The sequence below is a fragment of the Vombatus ursinus genome, unplaced genomic scaffold (assembly GCF_900497805.2).
Source record: "Vombatus ursinus unplaced genomic scaffold, bare-nosed wombat genome assembly UNPS02014785.1, whole genome shotgun sequence".
In the NCBI taxonomy this organism is placed as follows: domain Eukaryota; kingdom Metazoa; phylum Chordata; class Mammalia; order Diprotodontia; family Vombatidae; genus Vombatus; species Vombatus ursinus.
The window spans coordinates 7,221,350-7,240,170 of NW_020954563.1; the positions used below are offsets into that span (position 1 = coordinate 7,221,350).

The 18,821-nt window shown below is 39.0% G+C and overlaps 1 protein-coding gene across 1 annotated transcript in view; it reads right to left on the reverse strand.

Moving 5' to 3' along the window:
* Positions 1-18,821, reverse strand: part of PTPRT (protein tyrosine phosphatase, receptor type T) — an 885,105-nt gene that overhangs the window by 723,191 nt on the left and 143,093 nt on the right. The gene's annotated exons all lie outside the window — the stretch shown is intronic.

An 18,821-nucleotide genomic window follows, 5' to 3' on the forward strand; every position in this document is an offset into this window, starting at 1 on the left:
CAAATCTGAAATCTTCACCTGTTATTTAAAATATAAGGCCTCCTAGAGCCAATTATCTTTTTTTCATATCTATGTCTTCCCTCCATCTAGACTGTAAGCACCTTAAAGGCAGGAAAAACGGTTTATACTTCCTTGTATCTCTCCTATTGGCTCTAACACAGGGCCTGACAGAGAGCAGACAATTAGTGTAAATGCTTTTTGATTGACTGAATTGTTTCTCCCTGCTGTGAGCATTCACATTCAATCTTCAGCTATGCCATATGTTGCTGTGACACCAGAGTCCTGCCAGGGGCAAGGAGTATTCACATATTTTTGTCCCTTTTTTCCCTCTCTTTTAAGCATTCCCCTGGTGATTCCATATGCAGATTCTTCATTTGTCACTTCATTTATTCATGATAGAGAGCAAGGAAACATGGTGCATGGAATGGACTCTGGGCTTGTAGGCAAAACCAACTCAGCCACTAACTAAACTGTGTGACCTTGGGCAAGTCAGTTATCTTCACCAGAACTAATTTTCCTCACCTGTAACAGTGAGATAATAATCCCTGCCCTGATTCCTTCATAGGATTGAGGCAAAGATCAAAGAAGATAGCATAGGTAAGGAGCTTTGTTACCATAAAGCTGCTCTGGGAATGTGAGTTATTATTATTTCCCTAAGGCATTACTTGGTTGGCTTTAAAGTTAAAGATGTGTGTTAAGATAAGTAAAATTAGATGCAGCCTCTTTAATGAAATATTGTATAATACAGCTGCCTTGTCATTTTCAAACTGGCCCACAAAATCTCCTTTATAGCACATGCTCGAGTTTGAGCAAAGATTCTAAACGTTTTCTATTTCTATGGAAATGAAGATATTATATCATAGATCACAGATTTTAGAGTTTTAGAGCCGGAAGAGGAATCTGAGAGTTCACATAAGCTCAGGCCCCTTATTTTACCTTAAGAAAAGTAAGAACCTCTGAAGGAAAGTGACCTACTCAAGGTCACAGAATTTTGCTCAGTATCCACATAAAAGCAGCTCAGGAAAGTTCTCTATGGTTCTCTAGCTGTTAAGATGGAGTTGCTTAGTCAAAGTCCCACAGTCTCTGGCCCATAAACTGATTCTGGAAAACATTGCTAAGAGACAGCGGGAAGAGCTCTGTGCTTGGAGTCAGGATGACTTCGGAGTCTCAATTCTGCTGCATCTTCTCTCAGGCAAGTCATGTCACTTCTCTGAGCCTCGGTTTCCTTTTTCTTTAAAATGAGGATACCAATAATAGCACCAAGGCATAGTGGACAGAGGTATGTATGGTCTTCAAGTCAGAAAGACATGGGTTCAAATTCTGCCTCTGACTCATGCATACTAGCTGGGTAACACTGGGCAAGTCACTTAAGTTCTCACTGCCCTCAGGCAGTGAGCCTGTAATTTATAGATGAGTTGCCAATCCCCATAGGTAGAAGTAGTTTCTACACTGGAGTGAAATCACAAGTCCATACTAAAAATAACAACATTAACAATGGCTTTTGTGAAAAAAAAAAAAAAGAAAAAAATTGGTAAGCAACAAAACATGATGCAAATGTCTTTATTTTATTTATTTGTTTATTTATTTTCTGTGTAACCTGTAGGCAGACTCTTAACTGAAAATTTCTGATGATGGTGGAGTCTGATTTTCCAGATGAATTTCAAAATGCTGGGCCTTAGTAATGATTTTGATCAAAGAGTAAAATAGGAATGTTCTACCACAGAGACCTATGTATCTAAAGTTGGAAGGGATCTACAAAATCATCTAGTCCAATCCCCTCATTTTGCCAATTAGGAAAGGGCCACCTGGGAACATTAAGTGGCTTGCCCAAAGTTACAGACATAACAAGTGTCAGAGGGAGGATTTGAACCCAGGTCCTCTGACTCCACAGCCAGTGCTGCTTGTACCACTAGACCACAGTTTTATGAAGAACACAAATAAAAATTAATCAAGGACAGTTTTAGAAATGCTAATTATGTTCATTGCTAGAAGAAACATAGAATTACTTCTGTTTTTTAATTTTTTTAAGCTCCCCATTATAGGAAGTGTTAAATGCATAGCTGATAGGAATAACTACTTTAGAATCAGAATGACTAAATGCTTTCAAGACACTGATTAAATCACACATAGACACCATCCCTAGTGGAAGTCTTGATTTAACCAGATGGGAACAGCTGGCTCCCACTCAGTGGGAGGATGTGAGTACAATTGCCAAAAACATTCAGCCTGTTGTGTTTAGTTCACTGCCTTTAGATGACCTCAAACACTTCTTTACAAATTTATCAACATTTTTTAAAGGTTTTTTATGATGTTGCAACCAAATATCAAGATTCTCATATCAAAAGATAGCATTTTCATTAAAAAGGATGCATTTAATTTCCCGCATACTAACAAACACCACCTAGCCTAGACCTGAAAGCATGCCTTGTAATGATAATATTTTAGTGGTGATTATGGTCAGTGTGGACACATTCAGAGAAGGAAAGTGAATGAGTTTTCTCTTTCTCTCTTTCTCTCTCTCTCTCTCTCTCTCTCTCTCTCTCTCTCTCTCTGCCTCCCTCCCTCCCTCTTTCTCTCCCGGTGGCAGTCTTCCAAAGTCAAATCCACTAACACATGAAGGGGAGCATAAAATTCTGTGCCACCCAATTTTCTAAAAACCTTGTCTACAGTTATAATTTGTGCAAATAAATATGTGTAAACCAAGACCTTTACTAGATATTTCACTGTGGGGTAGTTCAAATCAAAGACAAAAACTGAAATTGCTTTTCCTTTTTATTTGCAAATGGAATTGTTAATAAAATAAGGAAATAATTATTTGGCGCTACATCCTACCACATAGTGAGATAAAAGAATAACCAATTGACAACCTGCATGCTACATCCTGGCAATGTCAAGTGATCCAAATTAGAGAAAGGTGCCTAGCCTCTTTGAGGTTTGGGGTGGGGCTGGAATAGGAGAGGCATTTGGAGGATATAAAGAAGGGCATAGAAAAGAACTATGCAGAATGAGATGGTATGGACCAGTTATGATCTGTATCATTGGAAGGAGGGCCCATATTGATGAAGTCAAAACTCTATTATTACATTGAAATAAGATATCTACTACTAAACTGTATTGTATAATCTTTGCCAAAACAGACACTAGAGATTCCTTCGATGGCTTTGTGGGAGTAGATGTTTTGTGAATTTAACAAGAACCTGTCCCCTAATAAGCTAACCTCTCTCCTTCTAGTTTTTGTGAGGTATTCAAATGTACTAGCAAGACAGTTAATAAAATACTTTATGCTCTTTAACATAATGAAGAGGTTTAAAGCCATTACTTGTGAAAGAAACCAAAGCACTAACATGCAAAGTCCATTTGTATGTGGTGAGTCAAATAACAAGGCTGATTTTTCTGTTGTTGATTCTGACCACAAGTCTTATTAATTTATTAGAACCAGATGGCTATTGAGTCTCCCAGTAGCTTCCATATGAAGCATTACTTTAAGGTTAATAGACAGAGGTATATCCAGAAGATAAAGTACATTGTGACCTAGATAAATGCTGAATGTCTTGTTCAACCAGCAGTCAGTCGATGTGCATTTATTAAGAAATTTCTATGTGTCCAACACTATAGAAGCAAAGTGCTGTAGAAACAAAGAAAGGCAAAAACAGTTCCTGACCTTAAGGAGCAGCTCAATGGGGAAGATAACATGCAAATAACTAGGTGATTAAAGATTAGATGAAAGTAACTGGAAAGCAGGAGGCACTTGGAACTTGGGGAAACTAGAAAAGGCCTTGTGCAGAAGGTGGTATTTGAACTGAGTCTTGAAAGAAGCCAAGGGAACTAAGAAGAGAAGGTGAGGAGTAGAACATTCAAGGCATGGGGAATAGCCACTGTAAATGTACAGATACAGGAGACAGAGTGCAAAGTATGAGAAGCAAGTAAGTTAAAGTGGAGGGGAAGAGGGGAGAACAAGTATTTATTAAGCACCTACTATGTATCAGGAACTTTGCTAAGCATTTTACAAATACCATCTCATTTGATCTTCACAACGATCCTAGGAGGTATTATTAATATTCTTATGTTTCAGTTGAGGAAGCTGAGGCCATGGAAGCTAAATGACTTGCTTAGAGTCACAAAGATAACTGTCTGTGGTCAGATTTAGACTCAGGACTTCCTGACTCCAGCCTCAGCAATCTGTCCACTGTGCCATCTGGCTGACTCCTTTTCCTGTATAGGAAAAGCCAATGTGGCTATATCATAGAGTAGGTCGAAGAAAATGGAAAAGTAGTAAGTAATAAGGCTATGAAGAGCCTTAAATTCCAAAAAGAGGACTTTTGGGCTGATTCTTGAGGGAATAGCCTATGGAGTTTGTTGAGCAGGAGTTGGGGGTGGGGAACAGGATGACATAATCTGCCCCATACTTTAGAAAAATCACCATGACAGCTAAGTTGAGAAAAGATCAAAGTAGGGAATGATTTGAGTCAGGGAGATCAGTTAGAAGGTTATTGCAATAGCCCAGGTTCAGAGATGATGAGAGCCTGAACTAGAATAGTGGCTAAGTGATAAGAGAAATGAACACACAACTAGGTCCCAATCAGTGCAAATAATGAATCCCCTGAAGTGGTAACATGTATTTAACTTTGCATTATTTGAAGTCATAGCCTCATAAAATGTAATAATTGGTTCCAGATTAATGGAAATATGAAGTGCTAATTCAAGTAATGCAACCACTATAAGGGATTCATCATTCATACTAATTGGGACCTAGCTGTTTAGGAAAGATGTTGTGACAGAGAAATGACAAGATTTGGTAATGGACTGGATATGTGTTTTGAGTGACAGTGAGGAATGGAGGATGACAGAAGTGCACTTTGAGCTTTCTAAATCAGATTGTGGAATTTAGAATGTGGGAGGTAAACTCAACACCAGAGAGTGCCCTAACTGCCCTTACAACTATGCCAAATACCTTATTTTAAATTCCTTCCCTTCTCTTACAAATTCCTTTAAAAAGGGAAGGGAAACAAAACTACTAACTCCATAGACAGTAAGGCATAAACCAGAGTGTTATAGGTGGACAATGAAATTCTTGTTGACTGACTGATTAATATAGTGCTAACACTGTAAATCAGAAAATCAGCACCATGGCTAGCAGCAGCAGCTGACACAGTCCACATTAAAGCTAGAGAAAACCAGGAAGTCAGTTATAGATGGGCTTCATTGCACAATTTTTATGTCAACACACAGAGGCAACCTATATATGTATGGAACAGGAAAGGTTGCATGTGGTTATTCACAGATAATTATGCTTTTAGATGGTTTGAATTGTTTGCAGAGTGAAAGTCTAACTGAACTAAGAACCTAGGAATTAGGAAGGGAGTTACTGCATTATGTGGTTTTCCCAAATAAAATTCTCCCTAATACAACCATGTCTCCCTACATTGTCTGGCAAGGAGATAGAAAAGGCAAAAGAGGTGTGCCCGTGTGTCTTGCTTAGGTGTCCTGTGGCAGAGCTTTGTACCATCTCAGGAGTTTTCACAGAATCAGGGAATCTGAGAATGGTTACAAAAAGACCTTCCAGAGATAGCTTTGGCTACAGAAATTATTCTGAGACTTTGTTCTGTAATTCCTAAGGGTTCTACAGTTTGAAAGTTCAGCTATAGAGTACTAAAGAGTCTGCATTCCAACTCCTAATAGTCTAAACCAGAACTCTTAATAACTTTTGTGTCATGGACCCCTCTGACAGGCTGGTGAAGCCTGTGGACCCTTTCTAAGAATCATGTTTTTAAATAAATGAAGGAAATACAAAATTTCAGTAAGAGGTTAGGGAAAATAAAGATGTTATTTTTCTCCCATACAAATTCACACATCCATTGAAATCTATCCATAGACCTCTTGGCAGAATCTGTGGACACCAGAGTAAGAAACTCTGCTCTAAACTAATGACCTAGTTGTTAGAGGGATGGATTCTTCTGATTATATAATTTTAAAAATAAGCCCAAATTGAAGCAGGCTTTTCCTGCTTGAGTGGCCAGAATCAGTGGGGAAAAAAATGATGTTTACAAAAAAATGCTCTATAAGTAAACTGAAGCTATGACTCACACAGAGAATTATAACTGTTGTTGTTTCAGCTACTGATACCCAGTCACATCAGATGATTCATTTCTGTCTATGGCATTGGCAAGCGTAAGATGGGCTAATAAAAACCTCATGGTCTGAGCTCAAGCTTTGTGAGTAGATTTTCTTTGCAGTATTTCAGGCTAATACACATAGTCTGGGCTTACCACATCTAAGAGGGAGCAGGAGAGTGAAAGGGAGAGGGTGTCAGAAAGAGAGACAGAAAGTGTGAGTATGCACGCACACACACACACGTATAGTTGGATGTACTGGGTTGGGGGACAAGACTGTCAATTGAATACAACCTCAATTACAGACTAATCTAATGTATACCCAGGTACATTATCACAATCCAATAAACATCTCTTTAGAATTAAGTAATTCCAATTTGCTTTCATTTCAGCCTGTGTGCATGTGCTGAGTTTCTGATAACACCCACACTAAAATTAGTCCAAGTACCTTTGAGTCATTGATCCATACCATCCAGTATAAGATGAGCTGCAACATGTTCCCTGCAAATCAATCATTTATATACCTGTTACTATATATACCATGATAGGGTTCCCTTGCATTACCCAGAATATCCTTTTCTTTCACTCTTGCTATTTGTCTTGTCCATGCTCAGCTGTGCCACCTGCCATATATGCTGATATCAATGACTCCATCCACACCTATCCTGGTACAAGAATCTGCTCACTCTTGACAGCCTGGTTCTTTTTCATTCTAAGAGCCATCATAACAACCTTTCCTTTAGGGAAGAGTATGGAGATGTCCAACAGATCCCACTGTCAAGAGGTTTACAATTCATCTTCGGGAATAATCATTGTTCAGGATCACAAAGGAATAATCCCTTTTTCATAGGATCACAGATTCAGAGTTAGAAAGGACCTCAGAGGTCATCAAGTACTAGCCCCCTCATTTTACAGATGAGAATAAATGAGGCCCATAGAGGTCAAGTGACTTGCCCAGTGTCACATAGGCATGATTAGGCATGATCTGAATCCAAGTCTTCCTGGCCTTCAGTCCCGGGCTCTAGCTACTCACCCTACTGCCTCTATTTAACTCTTACTTGAAATCTTCCCCTGAAGGATCCCTTCTAAGGATGCATGAATAAAAACGGGGTTTTCTGCCAGTCAAATAATCAAAATGGCTTCCCAGAGGGAAGAACTACAGCCAAAGGAAAAAGTAGATTCTGCCTTAATATAAGTAAGAATTTCTCATCAGAGCTGTCCTAAAATACAGTGGATAACCTGCGGCGGAAAGTGTTGCCCTTTGACTGAAATCAAGTTTTATAGAATAAATCCTTTTGTTGGGAGGATTTGTTCTGTGAAGCGTGGATTCAGTTAAAGGGCTGTATTTAAGAATCTAGCGGCCCTCATGTGGCCTTAAGGCCACCCCTGGTCTAATTCAACAAATATTACTATGTGCCTAGGACTATGCTAGGTGCTGGGGCAGATACAAAGTTGAACTAAGACATAGTCCCTGTCTTCATAGAGGTCACAGTCTAGCAAGAAGATAGGACCCATACCCAGATAATTATAGTAAAGACAACTCTACACAGTCACTTCATTTTAGGAGATGTAATTATAGGGAGGACTTCACAACAGTTCCATGAGGGGTGAAGTTATGTCCATATTACATAGAGTAACTGAGGCATGGCAAGGTTAAGCAATTTTCCCAAAGTCCCACTGATAACAGGGTGAGAGGTAAAACCTGAATGACAATCCAGGTCTTCCACTGGGATCCTGACCTTTAACCCACAACACCTGTTTGATTCTGAAAGGCACTGGAAGCTCAGGAAAAAGGAAACTAGGAGTAAATCAGCCCCAGGGAAAACATTTTGTCTCCAGAAATAGATACCCAATGATTTTTTTCTGATTTTTTTAAACCTCTATTGAGGAAGAGAGATCAATATTTCACTAACATTTTTCACAGCATGTAAGGATGATTGTATCAAAGTATTTTGTCTCTCTGCTCAGCTACTGAAATTGCCCTTTAAGAGATAATTGTGGTGAGTCATTCTTTATGACACATCCTTCCCTGAAGTGCCTCTGTTTGTTTCCTTTAGATGGACAGTCAAGCTACTGGCCTTTCCCTGAATGATTTTTCCCTTTCAGATGGTGAATCTAGTCAAGGTTCCTGTCCCTTTCTGTGCTCCATGACCTTTCTATAACTTCAATTTTTACCCCTTGCCACAGGCTTCTTTCACATTCAGGAGACTGGCAGGATTTTGCCTGAGCTACCGACTTCTGGAGATAGAACTTCATTCCACCATCCCTGGGCTGAGCCTCACTGTAATAGGCTCAGCCCCTTCCTTACTGTGGCATGTCATCAGAGTGTCCCATCACCTAGTACCATTTTGATTGAGCTCAGCTGAGTACCCTATAAGACAGGCTCCTGGCATATAAGATGGGCTAAGGCATAAAGGACATTTCTGAGGCTCAAATGTAGCTTTTATGCAGCACATCATTTTTTTTCCCTTCAGAATAGTAAGTTGTGAACATTCAGATGAATGATAAATCAATGTGTGAAACCTTTCCTGTTAAAGTCTAGCTTGGAACAAACTGTGTACCCAGTGACTGGAGGAAGGTTGAACTGTTGTAGTATATTCATCTGTTGAAAATATGGCAGCACAAAAGGGGACAAACATGAATAAGTCAAATAAGTATATAAAGACCTATGTGAAGTGAGGCAAAACAAGGTCAGCAGAATAAGAATGTCATACACACTGATAGTTCCTAAATAAATAAATAAATAAACTAAAACACAAAGTTGATGGATGCATATGCAGAAAGATTTAGAAGTGGTCACAGAGAAAATGCCTAGTTTTGTTAAAATTTACATTCTTTTTCTTAAACTAGAAGTCGCTTAAATTTTAGGATTTTACTTGAAGACCTAGTCCCTCTTTGTCTTGATTCTTTGTTGACTAGTTTTTGTTGAGACTATTAAGTTAGACTGTGAGCCCCTTGCAAGTCAAAGTTGTGACATTCTTTTTTATTAGTAGCCCCAGCACCTGGCATAATTTCTGGTACATAATAGGCTTGTTGATTTAATTGACTTAATGCTTGTTGATTGATCAAGATAACAAAAATAAATATCAGAGAAAGAAACATGAAGATCTAATTCTTAGGTCACACAGAGTTATAGTGGAATCAGTTTGGCAATCCCTAGCCCTTGCTCCACATTGGACATATGCCTTAGGAATCATGTTATCCCTTAGCTTATTTCTTCTGTGAGCATCCTCAAGTGGTTGCAGAAGATTACTTGAAAGCTGCCTTATATTAGATCTCATCTAGTTTCTACCTCCCTCAACCAATAATAAAAACAGGAATATCTTGCATTTGCAGGGTACTTGACTATTTTTGTGGGCAGGCCCTCCCCAGGCAAGAACACTCAATTCAAACACTGCTCAGGTAGAAGATAAACTAGGTACAATTCAGCACATGTTTGTGTATATAAACATGTGCACACACACACATACACACACATACATACACACACACACATATGCACATCCTCATGAATAGAATGTGTGGAGCACAAAGGGGACTAGACAATTATCTTCTTGATCTAGCACAGCCATGAGATAAACTGTTCTAATCCAATCCAATCTGGGAAGGGGGGTGGTATTCACAGGGATATACTGAAGACAAAATTAAAACCCCTAAGGAAGTGATCTAAGCTATGAGAAATTTCTAAGCGCCCACCTGACTTGAAGGCATTGTGCTTCAGAGAGAGAAAACTGGTGAGGGAGGGAGGGGGTGAATTCAGATATGTCTACAAGTCAGATAAATGATACTAAAAAGACTCTAATCTTACAATATTTGTCATTGCTTGCTCCCCATTAATATAAACTATAGTGAGGAGGGGCGGAGAGAGAGGCTTTAGAGGCCAACAAATCAAATCCCTTCCCTTCCTAGAGGAGGAACAGCTAGGTAGCACAGTGCCACGCCTGGAGTTAAGAAGAACTGAGTTCAAATTCAGCCTCAGATGCTTACTAGGTGTGTGACCCTAGGCAAGTCACTTAACTTCTGTTTGCCTTAGTTTCCTCAAATGTAAAATGGAGATAATAGCAGCAACTTCCCCAGGTTGTGAGGATCAAATGATTTGGGGAAAAAAAAGTACAGTGGCTGATAGATAGTAAGAGCTATATGAATATGATGATGATGATGAAAATGATGGCGACGACAACAATGACAACAACAACAACAACGTGACCCAAAGAGGTTAAGTGATTTGCTCAAAGTCACTCAGGTTTTCTGATTCCAATTCTAGCGCTCCTTCCACTGTATCATTATGACTCAGATCCAAGGCAAACCCCATAGCAATGACAAGCTCCCACACCCTCCTCCCATACTAAAATACATCATTGCCACCATTATTTCCATGCTCCAACACTCACCTATGCTCAATTCTAACTATTCTTTGCCATGTATTCCAGCCCTCTGCCAACTCCTTTGCCGCTCCTAAAGTTCACTCGCCTCCATGGAACTACAATCGGTTCACTGCCATTTCAAGATGACCCTACAGCAGTGAGGTCTAAGAAGAGAATTTTCCTGGCAATGATGGTACTGGTACCTCTTCTGCTTCCAGTCCTTCAGCATCTCAATGTGCTGACCATCCTGAAACCATTAAATAAATCCCAGGATGTTAGTTAAGAGAAATATAAGAGTATGAAATTGTTCCAAGAAAGTGATTTCAGTACTTTCCTGAAGCTCTACTAATCTCTTAAGGGAGATGGTACCTTTCTCACTCATCTGGTTGACCACAAGCCAGCTGTTTCATTTACAAGATTAGAGGAAAAGAACAAAACATGGGAAACTTTCTGGCTAATATGCTGCTCCTTCAACACCATCTCCTAGGGACCATCCAAGGCATATAAACAATAGGAAAAGGATCACAGAATCACTATTCTCCAGCCTCATAATTTACTCCCCCTCCTTCGCTCTGTGATTAGCCAAACTGACTTTCTGTTCACCATAAATGACATTCCAACTCCTGTATCTATGTCTGTGCATTAGCTGTCCCCATGCCCAGAATGTATTTCTTGCCCACTTCTGTCCCATAGACTCCTCCTCTTCCTTAAACATGATGCTCAAGCGCTATCTTCTACATAAAGCCTTTTGTGATCCCTTTTAATTGCTAGCTCCCTCCCAAACTGCCTTGTATTTAATTACTTTATATTATTCTAGATATACACAGATCTGTGTCTGCTTTTCCTCTGTTAGAATGTAAGTGCCTTCTAAGTAAGATCTTTTTTTTATTTGTTGTACTTGCATCCTCAGTGCCTAACACAGTACCTGACACATAGTAGGCATTCAATCAATGATTGTTGATCAACTGAGACATGGAAGGAGCTATCAACTCCCACTCTTTCATTTTATAGATAAGGAACTGAAAGTCACAGAGGTTAAATGAGTTGCCCAAGGTCACATAGGTAGTGACAACTAGGACTTGAATTCAAGTTCAAATTTCACACTCTTTTCAATATCTCCCATGAAATGTAAAATTCAGATAAATTTCAGGGGGGAAAATTTTTCATTTATTGAATTCAATTAAAAAATCTATCCCCTGAGATCCAAATAGATATGGACATGATATTCAGATAAAGATATGGGATGATTTACTCTGGAACAAAGTCTGAATTTTTTCTTCCTCCAAGGTGCCATTATGAGGAATATGGCTACTCTCAGAAAAACTGAAGCAGAAACAAGAATGGGCATTTTTGTTCCTTTCTTCAATCAGGGGTCTGGGTCTGTTCCTCTCCCTCTGATTCCTCTCTATTCTTTATCCTTTGCCTTTTGTAGCCCTGAAGCCTCTTGGCAGGGATTTCAAGCATATTGTGTGTATGTGTGTGTGTGTGTGTGTGTATGTAGCATATATCTCTATTTCTTGTTACCTTATCATGAACTTCCAACGCCTTCAGTAAATGTCCATAAGGGATCCTCATTATGCTATTCTATCTCCACAAGGGTGTCTGACAAGAGTGTGTGTATTTTCCATCTCACAGATCCTCAACCCAGTCATCTACCTTATGCATCCCTTTTTGGAGTCAATGTCTGATATAAATAATTGTTAGTATGTATTAGCACTAACCTCCCTATGTGAAGTTATTGCTTGGATGAGTTAATTTCTCTATTTTTGAAGAACAAAGATTTTGAGCTAAAATGTCTTCTAAGTTATCATTAGTTTATATAATATTCTAATCCTGTCATTTTGATAAATATGAAATCCTGTTTTTAAGGAGAGACTTCTACATATGCAAGTTACTGGGTACAATCCACCAAGATGCATCTTGGTCAAGGACAGACATGGAAATTCATGAGACTCAGAACATGTGCTTATGAACTGCATCACAGTTCACAGGAGGCAACTTGGTGACATTTTGTTTTGTTTGGTTTTCAACTGTATCTTATTTTTATTGATCTTTTGTTGTAGTTCTTTCCATTGTTGTAGTCATTAATTGTATTATTTTCCTGATTCTGTTCACATCATTCCTAATCAGTCCATAGATTACTTCCCCACGCTCCTCTAAATTCTTCATATTAATGGTTTCTGACAGCATAATATTACTGTCTTACAGTCATATAGAACAATTCCTTTCCCCAACAGAGGAGCACCCACTTTGTTTCCAGTTCTTCACTACCATGAAAAGTGCTGATAGTAGCTGCTATAAATGTGTCAGTGTACATGAGACCTTTCTTCTTGTTTTTGACCTTCTTGGAATATATGTCTGGTATTGGAATCTCTGGGCCAAAGGGCATGGACATTTTTGACATTTTTTAAAAGTGTAATTCCAAATTGCTTTCTAGAATGGTTGCACCAATTAACAGCTTGTTGCTAACATTTTTAAAGCACTTTTTTGGCCACAGTTTTAGGTTAACTCTGCTGAACTTGCCATATGTGCATTATGAGATTTTATTTAGACAGAAGAAAAAGTGGTGATAAGAAGCCACACTAGCCTTTTATTTGGCCTCATGGAGGAGGAGGTTTGCTGCCAAAAGGGCAGAAAATAAGCATGAGTTGCTTAAAAAATAGGGCCATCTGGAAATAAGAGAAATTATTAAGAAACAGATGTAGAGCCATGGGGATACTATCTTCTAGACACTTCTTCTACTTGTGGATGAGAGAGAGGTCAGGGAAACATTTAGAATGAATTAATAAAGTAAGCTGCAAGAAATTAACAGACGCCTAATACCTAGAACAAAGGAGACAAAATTCCATAGTCCTTACCTGTATAAGATCATATCTGGAATGTTGAGGCAGTTCTTGAAGACCTTGACATGCTGGACTATATTCAGAGATGGGTAACCAGGAATTGGGACAAGACTTGAAAATATATCACAGGACAAGGAATTGAAGGAACTGAGAATGGTTAGTAGAGAAAAGAGGAGACTGAGAAAGGCCACAATCACTGTCTTCAGATATCTTCAGTTCTTCAAGAACTATTGCATGGAAGACACTTCAACTGTGTCTCCAAAGAGGAAAGCTAAGACCAATGAGTGGTCATTACAGGGGGACAGATTTTGGGCCAATGCAAAGATTTTCACAGAATCTCTGAGTGCTTGTCTAGTCCAACACATATGGACAATAAACCCTTCTACAATGTGTCCAACAAGTGGTCATTCCTCCTTTCCTTGAAGGTTTCCGGTGAGGGGAAACTCTCTAATACCTAAGGCAGCCTATCCTACCTTTGGATATTTCTAACTGTTAGCAAGTTTTTCCTTTTATCAAGATGAAATTTGACTCTTTGTAACTTTTACCTATATTGCCTAGTTCTGCTCACTGGGTCCAAGGCCAGCCCTCAAAGCTATCATCTGAAGCAAAAGCTCTGGAAAAGGGCACAGGCACCCCCACTAACTCATCAACCAACTCTCATTCACCAGGCAGGGAAGCCAGCCTAGCTGAAACAGCAAAGGCACTCTGAGGGAGACACAGGAAGTATTATGTAACATGCAAGTCAAATAACCCTCACCACATTGACCACCATCTCCCTTCAGACCCTGATGGAGACAGCCCAGGGCCCTTCACCTAACAGCCTCTGGAGTAGCAATGCTTCTGGCCAGATGTCCTCAGCCATCTTGCTGAAAACATCCCCTCTGGAGTTGTAGCCTGGCAATTGCTCCTATAGGAGCTATAGACACAACTAATAAAGACCCAGAAAATGAATTTCTTGTTATCAAAATCCTTGATACTGTCAAGTACTTTAATATCAAAAACTGATATAATTTTATCAGTAGAAATGACATTGAAGGAGAGGTATCACCAATACGTTTTCCCGCTGCAGCCCAAGGACCATCTGACTTGAAGCTGAAACCTTCCATATATACCTCATCTCCTCACATTAGAATGTGAGCTCCTTGAAAGCAAGGACTGTCTTACTTTTCTCTTTTTCCTATAACCCCATGGCTTAGCACAATATTTTAAATGTATTAAGTATATAATAAATGCTTTATTCATTCATTCAAGCAGAGTGAATTTAATCTGTCTTCGCATTGATAGTCTTTTAAATCATGCAGTCATCAGTTCGGAGCTGGAAGGGTTCAGATGCCACCTAATTTGATCAATTCATTTTACCGATGAGGAAATGGAGTTACTAGATGGTTAAGGACCTGCCCATGGTCATAGAGCTCATAAATGTCTGCTTCAGGATTTAAATTCAGGGCTTCCTGACTCTAGATCCAGTACCTTATCCACTATCCAAGCTACCTCTAATAAAAATACTTTAAGATGGCTAAGTTTTCTTTTTTCCAGGCTACCCATTGCTTGTTACTTCACCTTATTCTCATATGGCATGATTTGAAGCCCTTAATCATTGTAGCTGCCCTTTCTATGGATGTTTTTTGGCTTATCAATACTCTCCCTACTATCTGCAAAAGTGTTACTTAAACTTTTGGGAAAAGTAACAAGATCAAATAATTTTGCAGGTCAAATGTAAATGATTTTAATGGGGCTCTTATACTTTTACTTCTCCCTATATCTGGGCCCTGCAGTCTTTTCTGTAAGATTTGTGTCTTCCAGACTATAGGCCATTCACCTACAGTTGGTAGCAAACAGCGAGTACCAGCCAATGTCTGCCCATTGTCTCCAGATGCAGCCTGTGCTTGGTTCCAGTCAACTTCCTCTTTGGGACCCCCTCAAGGTGGGGACAGCTCTACATCCCTTGCCAATAGGAACATTTTCAGAAGCCAAGACCTTACACCAAAAGAATATAGGTCCCATTTGTTAAAGGGGGGAATGATGGGGATGGGATCTAAACCCCTAAAAGGAAAAAGACCATGTCTTTGGGATCTGGACCCCAAAAAGGAAAAGCTCTGGACTTTCCCACATGGTCAAATCCCTAGCATTCACCTGAGGCTATAGTCCTATCAACTGGCCTTTCATTATAACTCAATCTCCCAATTATCTGTTCCTAGCCCTCTATTGTCTTTCCTTCCAATGGCCCCCAGGCCACTTCCCAACCTTAATCCTATCTAGGTTCCATTCTCCCTTGGCCTTGTGGTCCAGGTCCCTGGCATTCTATTACCTCACAGTCACCCTAGACTACTTGGCCACTCCTAGATCCCTCCCAAAGTCTTTCTGCATATAAGGTCCATCTGGCCTCTAGTAAGGTGCTCAGATTCTTTTTTTTTTTGCCTTTTGGTGAGGCAAATGGGTTCAAGTGACTTGCCCAGGGTCACACAGCTAGTAAGTGTCATGTGTCTGAGGTCGGATTTGAACTCAGGTCCTCCTGACCTCAAGGCTAGAGCTCTATCCACTGTGCCACCTAGCTGTCCCTAAGATTCTTTAAGAGTCTATCCAAGGGCTCTGATTCTTAAAATCTGGCCCACCTACATTCGTGATACAAACGCTTAGATTCCTTAAGAGTCTGGCCAATATGGTGGATGTTCTAATAAACTTTATCTTTGGCTGAAAAAAAAAACCTCTCCCTAAAATATAATATCCACAACTTGACATTATAATCCACTTATAGTCTCACTGGTGGAGATACAATAGGGCCATCATTTATCTGGACTATAATGCTATACCTCCCTTTAAACTCCTTCTGAATCATGACATTGTTATCCAGTATTATTGCCATTGTTCTAAATACTGCACCTCCCCCCCCCCATAACCACATCCTTGTCTAAATGTTCACTAACCATCCTATTATTAATTATTATGTCCTGGACTTAGGCCAAGAATTGAAGTCAAAGACCATGGTCCTATGGTTTGTAGACTTCATTCTCTTTCCAGTTCTGAAAATGCAGCCTTCTTCAGTCCTCCAGTACCTTCTCTGTTTTCCATGATCTTTCCATTAATTCATTAATTCATGATGTATGCATAGGAGTATGGATGAGTTTGCACTAAACCATCTCTACTGCTTCTTGCTTAGTTCCTCTTGTGACCAGCCATACTCTCTTATAGATGGCTGACTAGGGCTAAGGGTGTGGTCTCTGGTACTGGAAAAGAATAAATATAATTGGTCTATGTGGGGGATTAGATCCACTACTTAGATCTCATTAATGTTGTACTTTAACCAAGGATATCAGTTAGCCATGGGGGAGAAACTGTAGTTGAAATGTGGGGAAAAAAAGCAAAACTAATTATTTGGCATTAGGTAGACAAAAAAAAAACTTAAAAGAACCTGAAAAAAGAACAAATATCCCCAAAAGAAACAAGCAAAAAACCCACAAAAGTAAATCCTTTGTATTCTGTCCTAATGCAGTCACATTTGAGATAGGTACATCTATTGGATACACCAATGATAATGACTTAAATGGTACAGAGTGGACTGATTCATAGAATCTTAGAGCTTGAGGTGACCCAAGAGAATTGTTAGTTTAGTTCTATGCATTGAATGGTAAGATGATATACTCATGTGAGGAGATCCAGGAACCAGAGAAGGGTAGTGCGATGGAGAGTAAGAGAAGATCAATGGAGGCAGAAATAGAAGGTATTTTCATCTTAGTATACTATGGAACTCCTGGATAGGAAGAGGAAATAGATTAGGAGTTCAAACAAATCACAAGCCTGACACAGAGGCATGACATAGTAGTGATGGGAGACTTCAATTATTCAGTGATCTGCTGGAGTGTTCTCTAACAAAAGGAGAACAGCTAATAATTTCTTGCCTTGCTTTAATTAAAATTACAAAAGGTAGAGGAAACAATAAGAGGAGTGTCTATTCTTTATATGCTTATCAAAAATAAAGGGGAACTGTTTGCATGAAATGGAAATTATACAAACTTTGGAAGATCACTCCACATTATAACTTGGGATAGAAAAGGAAATGAAAATGGGTCACAGTCTGCCATGAATCTCTGAGATCCAGTTGACTGTGGAATAAAGGTGGGGGTAGATAGTGCTTAGAAGTTCCCAGGAATTAATTTTTGAAGATGCAAAAAGAAATAATTCTGATGAAGAAAAGGAATGGCCCAAAGAAACTGATGTGGATGCATAGTAAACTCATTAATCAGTTTAAATAAAACAAAATATGTACAGAAGGCAAAAGCAAGGACAAGTGATAGAGAATGGATGTAAAATCCACTTATAGTACTATGATAATAGGTTTAAGATGGTTAAAGGACTGAATAAAGCCAAGACTAGTAAAGAAAACTAAGAATAACAAAAATTTTATTTCTTTTTTTAAAATGTTTTTTTTTGAGAGGAAGATAATTATGAAACAAGGGCTTGACCAACTTCTCAGGATAGATTGGACACTTATAATGGATAACAGAGAGAATGAAGAACTTCTCAGTGCTATTTTTTTCTGTAATCTCTGTTAAAGAAAATAATATTTGGGCTATAAAATTATAATAAGTATGGCTAATAGTGAGTTGAAATGCAGGATGAGAAGGGAGGAGGTATGAGTGCTCCAAGCCATCCTTGATGAGATCAAGTCACTAGACTCAGATGAAATATATCCCAGAGTATCTAAAGAACTGCTATATGCGATTGAAAATCCACTCTTTGAACAATCATGGAGAATAGAAGAGGTACTGAAGGACAGAAGATTGCATCTTCAAAACTGGCAAGAGCATGAATTTTGCAAAGCAAAGGCCCATGGTCTTTGACTTCAATTCCTGACCAGCTGTAGGACATTTTAATGACAGGATGGTTAGTGAACATTTAGACATGGGTGTGGTTATTGAAAAAAAAACCAGCATGACTTCATCACAATCATATTTTATACTTTGTTTCCTTTTTTTTTCTTGACAGTGTTACCCAGCTGGCAAATCAAGAAAATGCTATAGTTAATAGTTTAGCTAGAGGTTTTAGCAAATAATGTGAGTAAGTCTCATGGTTTTCTTGCGAAAAGGAGAAGACATGAGTTAGAAGATGATGCATAAGGCAGATTTAAAGTTGCTTAGATGGACAGACAATTTTTGAACTATAGTACTCAGTTTCAACTAGTAAAGTGGAGTATCCCAGGGAGTTATGTTCAGTCCCGTGTAGTTTATCACTTCTGTCAATGACAAGGATTGCTCAGATGTTGTGCTTCGTGGATTTTTAGATGGTGCAGTACTTAGAGAACGATAGCAATAAAACTGGATGACAGTGTCAGGATTCAGAAGGAGCTTGAAAGGCTGGAATGTGAGACTTAATAAGATGACATTTAATAAGGATAAATGTAAAGTTGTACACTTGGTTTCAAAATACTAGCTTTGCAAGTACACGATTGGAAAGGCTCCTTCAGACAGTAGTTCATATGCAAAAAAAAAAAAAAAAAAAAAACAACA